Source organism: Sturnira hondurensis, unplaced genomic scaffold (genome assembly GCF_014824575.4).
Source record: "Sturnira hondurensis isolate 20B ecotype Veracruz unplaced genomic scaffold, ASM1482457v3 Scaffold0004998, whole genome shotgun sequence".
Classification (NCBI taxonomy): Eukaryota; Metazoa; Chordata; class Mammalia; order Chiroptera; family Phyllostomidae; genus Sturnira; species Sturnira hondurensis.
In genome coordinates, this window is record NW_028077629.1 from 274,009 (window position 1) to 289,433 (window position 15,425).

The 15,425-nt window shown below is 36.5% G+C and overlaps 1 pseudogene; it reads right to left on the reverse strand.

Moving 5' to 3' along the window:
* Positions 1-8,840: 8,840 nt before the first annotated feature.
* Positions 8,841-9,171, reverse strand: LOC118987075 (60S ribosomal protein L30-like; annotated as a pseudogene).
* Between the last annotated feature and the right edge of the window lie 6,254 nt (positions 9,172-15,425).

The window sequence follows — 15,425 nt, forward strand, 5'->3', positions numbered from 1 at the left end:
TAGACTTTTTTCCTAGCAATTTCAATTTCCCAAAATATCATTAATTCATTGGATTTTGCCAAGGTTTTAAATGCGGTTTATTATGTCATATGCATGTAGGACAGCATGATGTAATATAATGATTTTTAATGTTTGTTTAGCAGGTGATTAAAATGTGCTAGATATTGCCATGTTATAATCAAATAGGTTAAGAAAATGCAGGAACAATCACTTCAAATGATCTCCTTCCTTGCAAAACCTCAAAAAGCATTTAAAAATAACCCACTTTGTTGAAAACATTCAAAATTAGTAGCTTCTAAAGAGTTTTACAAGCTTCTTTGACCAATACAACCTTTTTTAGGTGGCATATCAGTATTCAAAAGAAGTCTCCTTAGGAAAACACATCCCTTTACAAAAAACCCTGGCCCCACGGTATACAGCGCTGTGTCCAATTTTCATTTGTGGCATTCACTACCCGTGGGGCCTAACTTAGTCAGTTAGCTCTTTTTTCTTTTTGTAAAATGTCAAACCACCTTTATACATTATACGTTTGGAATAAAAGAAGATTTTAAGTATATAAGATTTAAGAAGAATATGCCAAAATAAATTGCATTGTTCTTTAAACTGAATTGTTTGCATATTTGCTGTCCTGTGGCTCTTTTGGCACCTCAACATTCCAGGCTTTAGCTGCATGTTAGAATCCCTTTGGAAACTTAAAAATAATCAATGTCCAGTCCTTTTCCTAAGTCAATTAAATGAAGATCCTTGGGTTGAGGCCAGACATTGATGTTTTTAAAGGCTCTCTAGATGATTCTAATGTACATTGGAGGTTGAGAAATACTGTGTTAGACTGAACCCCAAAAGAAAGAAATCAACCCTTTGAGCCCAAACAGAAGAATTGTCCTGAGAGATTCTTGGACCAAGTAGTGAAGCAAGTCCTCTGTCTTATAACTCTTGTTATTTGCCTCAATTGCATCCTACGCTGGTGCTAGTTACTGGGGTTCACCCGGCAAAGATTCATCACAGTCTAGAACAGAGTTTGGAACCGGGGGGCGGCAAAGAGCAGAGGGGCAGGCAGCAAGTGGGAGGGGGATGATATAGATTCAGGTTGTTTGTAGAGTTGATGGGAGGAGGCAGAAAGTTAGATGAGTGTTTCTCAGTCATATAGAGCCATATGGAAGAATATTTTCCAATCATCTAGGGAGTGTTTCTAAATATTAAATCTTTTTCCTCACGCTGTGCACATATCCTACCCAATCCAACTATCCTGAAATTTTGTGTAACTCTCATCTCTGTATTGAGAATCACATGGAAATTTCATTGCAAATTTTGGATCTCTGTTGAAAATCATTCATGTTGGTTAAAATTTGGTTAATTGTGCAAATGCAAATATTATGAGGATGGGTAACACTGCAATTTATTTTTTATCTTTGTATAAAAAATAGAAAAAGTTTTAGAACTTTCAAAGACCATAAAAGGAAAGAGAATGAATCCTAAGTTAACATAGGATGTGAAGGAAAAACAATGACATATTTCAGAAGCTTGAGATATTAAAAACACTTTCACCTATTTGATCACAACTAGCTGAGCATTACAAGAAATGTCAATGGGCAGATATATGAGGCCATAGAGAGTATAAAAGATACACAAAAGGGATCAAGGCTGGAAAAGATGTAGCCTCTGCTAATTTCATAGATCCTTTTTCATTTTCAAGACGTAAGGGCTGGTTGTGTATGAAATTATATATATCTTGTTTAGAAGAATATTACCAATGAAACTATTACAAGAAATGGCTGAATTGTTTTGGAAATAGTAGTAAAAAGTTCATTTGATCAGCATAGCTTCCTAACTTTTCAAAACTAAACCAACAGCCACTATTAATCGATTGTATACTTTTCCAAGTTCCTAGTAGTCTGGTTCAGTGCTAGTGAAATGAATTTGTTCTCTTAACAGTTTTTATCTTTGGATGATATCAATCATTCAGAATTACTGATATCTAGAAACCCTTGATCTATCGGCAAACCTTCATATTGTAGTAATCATGAANTTTCATAGATCCTTTTTCATTTTCAAGACTTAAGGGCTGGTTGTGTATGAAATTATATATATCTTGTTTAGAAGAATATTACTAATGAAACTATTACAAGAAATGGCTGAATTGTTTTGGAAATAGTAGTAAAAAGTTCATTTGAGCAGCATAGCTTCCTAACTTTTCAAAACTAAACCAACAGCCACTACTAATCGATTGTATACTTTTCCAAGTTCCTAGTAGTCTGGTTCAGTGCTAGTGAAATGAATTTGTTCTCTTAACAGTTTTTATCTTTGGATGATATCAATCATTCAGAATTACTGATATCTAGAAACCCTTGATCTATCGGCAAACCTTCATATTGTAGTAATCATGAATCAATAGCTCATCCTGAAATTAGAGAAGTACTGACTCACCCTATTGCTACAAGCCAGGATTTGCTTCACATAAGTAAATTGACATGTAAGCTAAGATCTCCATCTAAAAATCGTCACCATCATGTTACCTTATTTGATTCCAGACTTTCAAAATGTACTTACTGTCCAAATATACTGTTATTAAAAAAATAAAATTCATAAAACTAAATCCAAGCTTCCTCATCTCTAGCTCCTATTAGTAAAGTCATGCCAATCTGGAAAGACTTTCTTTTATTTTATTCCTTTGAAGTTATCCTTGCAGACATTTTATTTATTTAAAAAATTATTGTTCACACTTTTACAGGGGCTCTCCATTTCCCCCCATTCCTCCTTCCACCAAGCCCTCACTCCACCGGCCACTCACCACATTCATTTCTGCGTCCGTGGGTTTTGCACATACGCGTATGTATCCTTTGGCTGATCACTTCCAGTCCTAAAGACTTTTTTGTTGCACTGAATGAGCAGAGTGAGCTTGATATTTTCTCACAGGTCTCTGAACTTTGTTTATTCTTCTTAAATTGTTTTTTTTCTTCCTGTCATGAGATTGACTAATTACTATTGATTCATTTTCAAACTTATTGATTTATTTTTCTGTTATCTCAGATATACTATTCAGTTCATATGGTAAATTTTCCACCTTATTTGTTGTAATTTTTTTTAATCCCAGACTTTCTGTTTGGTTCTCTTTTCATCTGTTTCTCTGCATTTACTCTGATTCTTTGTTTATTGAGTCACTGCCATTGTACCTTAATTCTTTTTTAAAAGATTTTATTGATTTCTCTTTAGAGGGGAAGGGAAGGAGAGAGGGAGAGAAATATCAATGTATGGTTGCCTCTTGTGCGTCCCCTGCTGGGAACTGGCCTGCAACCCAGGCATGTGCCCTGACTGGGAATTAAACCACGATTGTCTGGTTTGCAGGCCTGTGCTCAACCCACTGAGCTACACCAGCCAGGGCTGTACCTTAATTCTTTAAATATCATTTCTTTTAGCTCTCCAAACATAGTTATTACAGCTGCCTTGAAGTAGTTTCCTTTAAGCCAACATCTGGGCCCTCTTGTAGACAGTATAGCTCTTCTAAATATGAATTATAATTTCCTGTTAGTTTATATATCTTTTGCATTTTTGTTGAAAGCTGACATTTAGATAATACAATGTAACAACTCTGCACTATGACATTTTTCCCTTTTCACGTTTTTATTGCTGTTTCTTATTTTGTTTATTTATTGTTCAGAAACTTGTCTGTACTAACTACATCAAAACAGAGGATTAAACTGAAATGGGCTCTTAATTAGCAAAATTTGGGATTATTTGAGCATCAAAACATATAATAAAATGACAAGAGGGTATTATAACACATCAGTGTAAGTGAATTGATGAGTCTATGGAAGATACTTACAGAAGAGGGAAGGGCACTTTTCTTTAATGGAAGGTCTTGACGGAAGAATACAATACAATACTAAATAAATTATAGAATTAAAGTATTGATATTTTGCAACTGCCGATTTAGTAAATTACATTAGAAAAAGATTGTCAATGGATGACAAAACCATCGTTCAGTTACAATAATCAGATACCATTATACAACTGTTAGAATGGCTAAAATTTAAAAAAAAACAGAGAGTATCAATTACGAGCAAGGATGTGGAGTAACAAGAAAATGGTATAACTACTTTGGGGGACAATTTGACAATTTTTTAACAAAATTGAACGTATTTTTATCACATGATCTAGCAATTGCACTTGTACTTACTCAACTGATTTGAAAACTGACTTTACCAAGATTCTACATGTAAATATTTAGAGCAGGTGTCAAAAAATGGCAGCAGCCAAGATGTCCTTCAAAAGATGAATGGATAAAAAACCTGTCATTCCTCCATGCAATGGAACACAAGCCAGTGATAAAGAGGAATGAGTACACCAACATAAATGACTCTTAAATGCACTTTTCTAAATGAAAAAAGCCTGTATGAAAAGGTATATCTTATATCATTTCACTTATATGACATTGGAAAGGAAGAAATATAAAAATAGAAAACAGAGGCTGTCAGGGGTTTGAGTAGGATTGAATAAGGGAAGCAATGGGGATTTTATCTGAGGAATGTGAAACTATTCAGTGTGATACTGTCATGGTAGACATATGACACCACTGATTTGTCAAATCTGTACAACTTTATAGCCAAAGAGAGAGAGAGAGTTAATGTATATAAATTTAACTTAGAAATTCTGGGAACCCCAGGAACCAGGAAAATTGTGATAAAATAATCTAATTGTATTACAAATGCACGATATCATTAAAGGAGGTCAGTAGAAAATGTGCTAACTCAATTGACATTGAAAGCAAGTAGAGAATGTAAGATTGAAGAGAAAAGGAATTCTACACAAGCACTATAGTGTAGTTGGTGAGGTTGTTTCTCACAGGTTCCGATAATTAGTCATTTCTGTAAATTAGCAGCTCTCAAACCACAATGCGTACATGACTTATGAATGTTGGGAGAAAGGATGGAGTGAAACATTACAAACATTCTAGAGAACAAGGCCAAATGAGCCATTTGATACTCGATTAAGTTGGAGTCATCAGCATAAACTCATGATTGGCTTAATACTACTACAAGTAAGAAACAGAAATAATTGTAAGTATGGGTTTATAACATAATATATGTGATTTATATAGTATATCCCCCATATAATTATTAATCTCTTAATAGAGTATTATAATAATCTATGTGTACATAGATATAATATTTCCAAAGTCTTTATTCCGAAAAAGCTTGGAAGCAATGACACTACTACAGTAGTGATCACATCTATGGATCACATCTACCCAGGTCTCGGATTTTGGTAGAAGGAATGAGGGCTCCTTGGGGAAATAAATGATTATAAGTCTGGGGCAGGAAATACGCAAATGAGCCTGGAGCATCTTGTAGTATCAGAAGATGAGGGAGTGCTTAAAAAACAAACCAATGCAATATGTCAAAGAAACACAACTGAACTAGTTCTTGACAAAATCTGCAAATATTTGAGCAACAGAATAAATATTATAGCACAGTACTATAACCCAAAGTAAAAATAGACATGTAAAGTCTATATTGATACAAATAAATGATTGAATAAATACACAAATTGGGGAGAATGGACAAAACTCTACATAGAAGTAATTAAAATAATTTGTGCAGTTTCTCCTTCTTTCAGGAAATGGAACACAAAGCTCCACCCCGTAAGTGTGGGCTGCACATAGTGATTTTCTACGAAAGGATATGGAAAAAAAAAGCAGTAGCTTTGTGGTGGTAGAACAACAGTAAACCCTGCCCTAGCCACGTGGTCCAGGTTGGTACCCACGGTGGCATCCTCATGTTGACAGCATGCTCCTTTGATGTGATGTGATACAAATGGCGCTTTCCTTCTGTGGCTTTTCCTTCCCCCAAACCCAAAACTCCTATCTCATCATGAGACAGCAACAGTGAGACCCCAACTGAGAAACAGTCTGTAAAATCCTCATTAGTCCTCCTCAAAAATGGTCAAGGTTAACAAAAGTAAAAAAATCTGAGAAAATGTTACTATCTATAGAAATCTAAGGTGACATGATGACAGAATGTGATGTGATATCCTGGATGGAACCCTGGATCAGAAAAATAATATTAGATAAAAATTTAATTATCCAAATAAGTTATGAACTTCAGTAATATATAAATACCAGTTCTTTAGTTGTGACAAATATGTAACCTAACATAAGATGTTAACAACAGTATGATTATGATAAATATAAAAACTCTGTGCTATCTTTGAATTTTTCTGTAATTCTAAAGCTGTTCTAGAATAACTGTTTCATTAAAAAGAGAACTTTAGAGAAACTCTAATAGGAAAAAAAGATATTCATACAGTTCAAAGAATTAGCTGATAAATTGTTTCTCTTTATAAAAGGAAAAGGTCCCTTTAAGATGAAAAAAATCTAGGTGATAACACTTGAACAAAGGGATCAAGTTTTTCATTGCCCAAAATTGAACAATAGTACATCATGTGCCTCCTGATAGCTGTACAGAGAAAAAGAAAACATCGCTATTGTGACAAAAAATGTTTAATCCAAATCTAATCATGAGGATACCATCACACAAATCCACATTCAGTACTATTCTGTGAAATAACTAAAATATCTTGAATGGCTAAAGTTTTCTAAGCTAGGGGGCTTGAGGTTAAAGTATTAAGTTTTCTACCTGATACAGTGTGTTACCTTAAGGGGATGGAAAAGAGCATCTTCCTAGTGGAATTAAGGACATAAATCTAAGGGTATCTTGGATTGGGTCACTTGGACTGAGTGGGAGAGCAGAATATATGTTATGGTTAATTAATGTGTTGTTGCATAATGTAAATGAAAAAAAACTCCTTAGGAATTTAGATCAAGCAAATCAAAGATGATCAGTCATAATGTCAGTGACATAAAGATTTAGTGTGTTTCCTTAGTATTGAAGGTGTGTTAATTCTAAATACAGCTGTGACCTGAAGCTCTCTTCTTTTTTATGAATTCTGATGTATGCAATACTGAAGTCTTTTTTCTACTCTTATCAGAGGCAATATGCCCAAAAAGATAGTAACTAAGTCATCATGTAAATAGTTATGGAGTATGTGGTTTATTTTATTTTATTTTATTTATTTTCAGGTATGAGTACCTTTTTAATGGTTGACATCATTTGCTTGTTTTTAAGAAGAACTATAACAAAAATACTTAGAGCTTAGTATGTTTTGATACATTGGGCAATTACAGAATCTAAACCAGAGAAATCCATAAAGTATCATCTTTCTTTGGGGGGACAGAACCTTCCAATCTACTAAGCAGAGCAACCACATGATTTGGCAAGAATGCCTCACACTGCCTACTGTTTTATTTTTAGAGATTGGCAGACATGGAGACAAAAAAAAACTTTATAAAATAAATAAAATAACAGTCAATTGCCTCTATTCCACTCTTTATTTTTCCTTTTCTCATTTTTTGTCATATGGTTTATTTTAGAATAGAAGCGATTGTACACCTGTTTAAATATTGATTGACTTATTGATTGACTGATTGATGTTAGAGAAAGAGAGGAAGAGGGAGAGAATGAGAGAGCATCAATTTGCTGTTCCACTTATTTATGCATCCATTGGTTTCTTCTTGTAAGGGCCCTGACGAGGGATCAAACCCATAACCTTCGTCTATGGGGATGACTTTAACTAACTGAAATATCTAGCCAGGGCTATTCATCTTTTTAAAATATATGTCTGACATAATCCTTTTTAAATATAAGAAGTATTTTTGAAACCATTTACCAAAAAGCAAGATTTCACTTTTCATGAAAATCTTGAATGACAAAAAGCTAAAACATTACTCGGTAACATTATTTTGTCTGGCTCTGCAAAGGAGATGGCAGGTTTTGACTCTGACCACTTCCACCATTTGGTCGCTCATTTCAGTATTGTTGATTACAGGATCACAAAGTTCTGTAAACAGACAATGGTGTAATCAAGTTCTATAAAGGTGAGACAAAGGTAAAAAAAAAACACATTCCATCACTTTTTTTTTCTTATTTGGTTTTCAGTATATTCACATTTCAGTAAGCCCATTAGAAAACATATGTATATTTCACAAACTGTCAATAATGCAATCCTGGAAGGCGACAGAATTTACATTTTTACCATCCAGCGCTGCACTTGTATTGTTGTGCTTGAAGCAGTTCTTTTTCTTTTTCTCAGCTCTGTGATCTCTTTCCTAGCAATGCAGCATGTAAATTTCTGGCAGAGGCACCCAATATGGTTGACTGCGTTATTCGACTTTGCCCTCAGATTTGCAGGCCTCCTGCAGCTGGTTATAAGAGGCAGTGGGAAAGGGGAAAGATGCAGTTTGCCAGCTAGGACCAAGGAGAGAAATAATGCAGGCACTTGGAGACTCTATTCAATTACCTTCCCTGCCTCCCAGCATTTTCGTGGAAAAATCACTAACTTGCACAAAAGTTAGAGTCAATTCAACAAATAGGTACCGAGCTCCTACTGTGTGAGGCGCACTCTGCCAGGGTCAGGAGGGTAGAAGAAAGAAGTAGGTGACTGATGAAGAAAAGGGGTTAGAGTCAGAGTGTGAATGTTGGAATTAAGTGGGTTCGAATTTTTTAACTTTCCCCACATTAATCTGTGGATTTAGGCAAGTTAACTTATGCAATTATTTTTTTCTTATTTTGATAGGGCTAAAAACAAAAGTAAAATTATGTCTGAGTAATATTATTTTGAATATATACACTACATCTTATTTACCCATTCATCTATTGATGGACACCTAGGTTGCTTCCATATATCACCTATTGAAAACAATGCTGCAAAGAATATAGGAGTTTGCATATCTTTTATTTTTTTAAACAAGTTTTAGTTAGTTTTATTAGAGAAAAAATTTGCACGATTTACTTTTCACTAGTCTGTCCTGGTATGCTTCTAATGGTGGCAGAATCACTTGGATTAGTGACAACAAGTGTGCATATTCTGTTGTGCCCAGTTCAGTAGCATTGCCACTGTAGTCACGTACACCACTCTTGACCAACATGGCGTGGTGCTCTCTTCCAGATTTGTGAAGGCTAGACCACTGTTGGTGAAGATGACCAGGTTGGCAGTGCCTTTTCTGATCATTTTCAGAGGCTGCGTGTACCCCAGCATGTTCTTTCTACCTTTCAAAAAAAGTTGGAGCCAAGACTTGATCGACTCCACCAACTTTTTTGTCTTCTTTGCAGCCACCATCTTCATGCTTTAGGTGTAGGACAACCTACACCGAAGGACAGCAGCCAAGACGCCCAGGGAGGTTGAAAGGCAGGGATTCAGATGTCTTTTTGAATGAGCGCTTTTCTCTTCTTTGAATAAATACCTAGAAGTGAACTTCTGGGTGATATGGTAGTTCTATTTTTACTTTTTTGGAGTAAACCTTCACAGAGTTTGTCATAGTGGCCATACCAGTTGGCAATTCTGCCAAAAGTATAGGAGGGTTATCTTTTCCCCACATCCTTGCCAGCACTTATCAAAGAATGAAATCTTGCCATTTGTGACAACATGGAGGAACGTATACGGCATGATGCTAAGTGAAATAAGTCAAACAGAGAAAGATCCATATGTGGAATCTACAAAACAAAACAAACGAACAAACAAAACAGAAACAGACTCCTAAACACAGAAAAAAGACTGGTGGTTGCCAGAGTGGGGACGGGTGGGAAATAGGCAAAAAAGAAGGAGGTTTAGAAGTATGAAATGAACCCTGGGGATATAATGTGTAACATAGGTAATAGAGTCACCAACCCCATCATAACTTTGTACACTGACAGATGGTTACTACACCTATGGTACATAAACCTCAAATCTTTATGTTGTACATATAAAACTAATATAATATTGTATAGTAATTATACTTATTTGTAGACATTAAACTTTAATTCATGACATTTTAAACTTTTAGTCAATAACAAAAATTAAAATTAAATGAAAGATTAAATTAATATAATATTTTAAATTATTTGCCTGCTACCCTGTAAGTGACTGAGAATAATTGGATAAAACCAGTTCCCGGAACTCCAAACCAGAGTCTGGAAAGACTGGCAAAACTTCCAGAGAAGAGAAGTCCTCTAGAGTGAGATGGGTAGGGGTTAAAGGTTCAGGTTGTCTGATGACATTGAATTACGCACTTATAGACAGTTAAACTACAAGGGTACCTTGAAAAGCATTCTTCCAAGGAACTGCAGTCTAGGAGGGAGAGTTGAATATATAATAGTAAATTGTAATAGAATACCAGATAAAATAAGTATTAAAAAGAGGTACAAAGTACATGCAAAGGTAAAAACTAAACAATTTATTCCAGCTAAGCTGGGAGGGGAAATCAGGCAAGGTTTCACAGCAGAGGCACCATTGAACTGGGTCTCAGGGATGATGGTGGTATAGGAGTCAGAGAATGGGGAAATACTTGCTCAAAGTCAACTATGTGAGAGCACAGGAAGGATTACAGAAATGCAAACGTATTAAAGAAACTATGAGTACACCAGAGGGCTGAGGTATGTGAATTTAATTGGAAGTAATTTATAGGTACAGAGGGCAGGAAAAGCTGTACAGATCACAAGAAAGTTTTTGTAGGAAAAAAAATGAGACCTGAGGAATAGACCCTGGAGTATGCCAATATTTGGAGTTTGGAAAGAAAGTAAGTCTAGCAATGAACACTGAAACGAAAACATCCATGGGGTGGCAAGTAAATCAGGAAGATAGGGAAACTAAAAAGACACGAAAGAGAGTCATTCAAGACTCGGAATTAACCCCTTTATCAAATTATCAAATATTGCTAAGTTCTGAGTAAAAAGAAGACAGATAGTATATTTAGCAAGACATATATCTTTGATTTAGGAAAGATTGGTTTAATGAGTTCGTAGGAATGAAAACTTCCACTAATTCTTAGAGAGAAGAAATGATAAGGAGTTGAAGATGCAATTGATATATTTTAAAATAAATTTTGTTATTAAGTTATAATATATTCTATTAATCCAACAGATAGAAAATAATGTGACTGTGAATGGAAGGGAGAAATTAGCCTGCATGTAGGCTGAAGGTGGTAATAATTGTCTTTGATTGAACTAAGAAGAATACATTCAAAATGCTGGAAATTCAAGTCAGAAACCAATGTAGCAATGTTCTCAGACATGAGGCACTGAGTCGAAACTAGGACAACAGTACTGGAGAATGAGGGAAATGGAAATACTAATGAAGCCAAGCTGAGACCATTGTATGAACAGAAAGAAACATGGAAGACTAGTACATAGACTCTAACTATGGTTAGTCTAGTCAGACCTTAGTATCTTGCTAATAAATCCTACTGTAGTCCAGGTCAATTGAAGTGGGATTTCTGTGTGAAGAGTGCTGGCTGACTGAGGCATATAATATACTCAGTTAAATTTTATAAATATTAATTGTGACTTAGCAAAACATCAGTGGGTTTTGAAGTTCAGGTGTAGAATTCACAAATGAGCAGTTTAACAGTTTAAAATATAGAGAACACAGTTAAATTATTAGTCAAGATGGAAATTGCTCAGTCTGTGTATGTAGATATGGTAGGACTATATATATATAATGTAGACATGTGAGGAACAGCTGCCTAAATCTCAGAACATATAATTTGAAGTATTCAGGGACATAAAGGAAAACAAGAGTACGCTGTCATTACAAGTGAGGTGGGAGTAAGAATTTTCGGGAAGCACATGTAGTCAAGGGTGTCGGATTTTTCTCAAAGAAAATAAATGATGAAGACTGTCACAAAACCACCAGGTTTGATATTTGAGAGGATAGTACAAATAAATTAAGAAAACAATTTCAGTTTAATCAGTAGAAAAAAGAGAGGGGATGGGATTCTAAGGTTCACATTGACAGGTTAGGTACACATTGACAAAGTGGACAGTTAGGGGAGCAGTACTTTTTAAGTGAAGGGAAGCTTCAGAGGGATGAGGAGGATCTTAAATAGCAATGATGCCCAAGCATATTTGTCGCTGAAGATTGAATGGCAGGGGAAAGGGACAGATGGAAACAAACAAAGATAGGATGCAGCAAAGACAGGAATGCCAACACAGGGGGCGCGTTAACACTGCAAAGAAGATGGGTGGGTCATGTGTCTGTTGAAGATAAGATGACAAAAATAATGAAACACAGAGATATTTTCAGGTGGAAAAGTAGGGAATTTTTCTGTTTCAAAGATTACAACCGAGTGAACAGGGACATGATCTAGAAACATGAAAATAATGACAAAGAGATAGATCAGTTGAAATAGCAAACAGGGTAGACAACTAACTATCCAGGAACGAACAAAGATTGTCCCTCTTTTTTCCTTCCCTAGAACTCTGGCCTTGATTTCCAGCTGATTTGAAACATTTAAAACACCCAGGGACTGTGCCATAAAAGGATAGTCCTAGGGACAGCAAATACTGGGATGTGCTTTGGAACCGACACCCTAAAGAGGAAGACTGGATCCTACCCTACAAGGAAAGCCTTGATTTTCTTCATGAGAAGGAGCCTTTCTAGAACAGCACTGAGGTCTACCAGCCAGAGCAAGGGGCTATGAGTTTGCGGATGAACGTCTTTCCGTAAGAGATGACTGATTTCAGAGGAAATTCCGTTTCTGCGAGGCAGCCAGCCTCATGCTGCCCCATCCTTGGAATAAGAAGTTCCTAGAAAGAACCATCTTTCCTCTTTACCATGGAGACTTGTGATATCAGAAATACTTGTTTCAGAGGATTGATTATAAATGGATATGGACATATTATAAAAATACCACCCACTCACAAGTTATGGATCACCTTCAAGTTTACTGCTGGTTCTTTATTTGAACCCTGAATCAACAACAACAACAAAAAAAGCACATTTGCACTGCAGCCTATGACTCTGATACATGTAGACATTGTAATTGCTCCACATTCCTGAGTAATCATTTTCTGATGGGTTTATTGCCACCTCTGCCTTATCAGGGCACGGCACTGTTATGGACCCAGTGATAAATTATCCTTTAGAGAGGGATAAGACAGTGCCACTTTAACAAGTGCAATAAAGCACTTTTTATATTGGGAGAGTTCAGTGCATTTTCCATTCATCATATACCCTCAGTGATTTTACACAGATTTTACACTGTTGATTAGCTCATTAGTGGGGTTTAATTGGATACATTAACTGGCAGAATTACTGCTTGACTATGAACCAGAGGCTGTAGTATTATAAATGACAGACAAACCACAGACGCGCATGGCCAGCCTGGAGGAAGTTCTTCTCTTTGAGTAACTTTCATTAGATTTTAATTCTTTCCCACTCCTCACTCCTGTAATTGACTTCACGTGAATATTTACTGTGGCTTGGATAAGTGAGTAGGTAACGTCAACACACATTTTCCATACTTTCCTCTCCTTGTAATGTGTTTTCCTGAAAACTAAGAAGGAAAAGAGCAGTTTAAGGAAGTAATGAAAATAGACTACAGGAAAAAAAAAGAGATGACTGTCATTTAGGAATTTAATATATTCGCCTCCTTCAAAAGTCTTATTTTTACTGACTCTTTGTCAATAGATAGTATGAATTAATTCCTGGGTTGCACGTAAGCATCACATGGAAAACATTTAAAAATACGGATTCCTAGATTGTGCACTAAGCCTGATACAGAAAAGACCCATGATGGGGATAAGACACTATTATCAAATGGACAGACCCTCTCCCGGGTCCCCCTGTACTAGTTTCATCTTGCTTGCTGCCAGGTAATTATGGCTCTCAATGCCAGAGTTTGTTGAAAAGAAAAGGAACTATTTATTCAAAAGTTACACACACTTAGAGTAATGACTTAATGTCTTTGTTAAAATCCCAAAGTCCCTTAAAACACCCACAAATACACACAGCCCTTCCTTCCCACCTTTGTCCAATCTGGGGTATGGCGACTCAGGAAAAGACATAGAAGTCTGTGGCTCAGGTAGCCCCTGGTTCTTCCCAGTGATCCGAACTTGGCTGGCAGGCCTTATGCAGTCCCCTGTACCATCAGCTGTGTTGCTGGGATGTCCAATTCTTAATTCAAACCCACATGGCATCTTCTCATGGCCCACCAGCGAAAGTGCTTTCACCCCTTTTCTTCCTGCAATGTCTCTCCTGTATTCTTCCAAACTGCTAAGAGGCAGCTCTTCTTTGCCGCTACATCTTGCTTTCCAGCTTCCTAAACTGCATGGCAAATAGAACCCCCAAATCTCATGGTTCCACACCTTACCAGAACCACATCACTCCCCCAACTTCAAGATCACATGGCTGCCACACCTGGTTTTAAATCCCAGCACAAATCTTCCTCTGCAGCCCCATTTCCGACTCCTCTCACAATCGGCTACATAGGCTAGATTCCCATAATTTTTCAGCTTTCCTGGACTGCCATAATAAGTCTGAGCATTCATGGTCCTGTAGGATGGATTGAACCATCTCCAAGTTCTTAAGCAGGTGCTGTAACCAAAGGGAGATGCCTCCCAGTTAAGTTCTGGGTCAAAGTCACTCCCACCTCCCAGGCTCAAGGCTTAGCCACAGCTACTTAACATATCTATGAAATCAGCCAAGAGTTATAGATATGCTAAATGACCATTCTTGAGGTTATTTGCAAAACTGTTCATATGCAAAATAACTCTCAACTGCCCTGCTCAGTGTGCCCTATTCCCCAGTTCAGACTTGTTGGGGTGAAGATATCTATATATTTTTAATATTTCCTGGACACTCTGAGTTCTGGACCCTATTATAAATCCTTCTTGGGGTGGCCCTGCTGCACAGTGTTATAAGTTCCCTGAATAAAAATGTTAAGGGGATAGGCCCAGGCATCTTAATAATTAATTCCCCAGCTGATTCTTTCATAGTGAATTTAGCACTGTGGTTAAAACAGCAAAGTTAGTTGTCATCGAATATGAAGCAATGCAGAATATTCACTTAAAATATTTTAAAGGCACGTTACCACCTGGATAAAAGTCAGGGTCCTTTATCTTTTTTAAGATAAAAAAGGCAAAACTTTTTCTGTAGCTCAGTTCTTCGCTAACACAGGCTTTCAGGGGTTTGTGGAACTCTCTCTGTGTCTCCTCTCCTATCTCCTTTAACTTTTTACTTCTGCTAGCTGTAATTGTCTTTATGAAAAGAAATTTTTAATTTTACTTCTTTCCTGAGGAATTGCATTCATCTGAGTGAAACTGTAAGCAAAGAGATGATGTAAAATTTATTTTTGTTTTTGACTTGTGCCTTTTCAGGTAAGCCAGAGTGATTGGTAGTGGAAGGAGCGCTGGATCATGGAGAGGGAGCTGGGCTCCAGCGTTAGCCCTGTGAATAACTTTTCAGACACCTTTAGGAAGCTTCCACTTCTCTGGGCTTCCATTTGCTAGTCTCAAAATTCAATCGGTTATATCTCATGCACAAAGCTAGCTCTAAATAATACATAAAAATTTACCTGACTTTTGTGAGAATGGTGCAAGTTTGAAAGGACCATC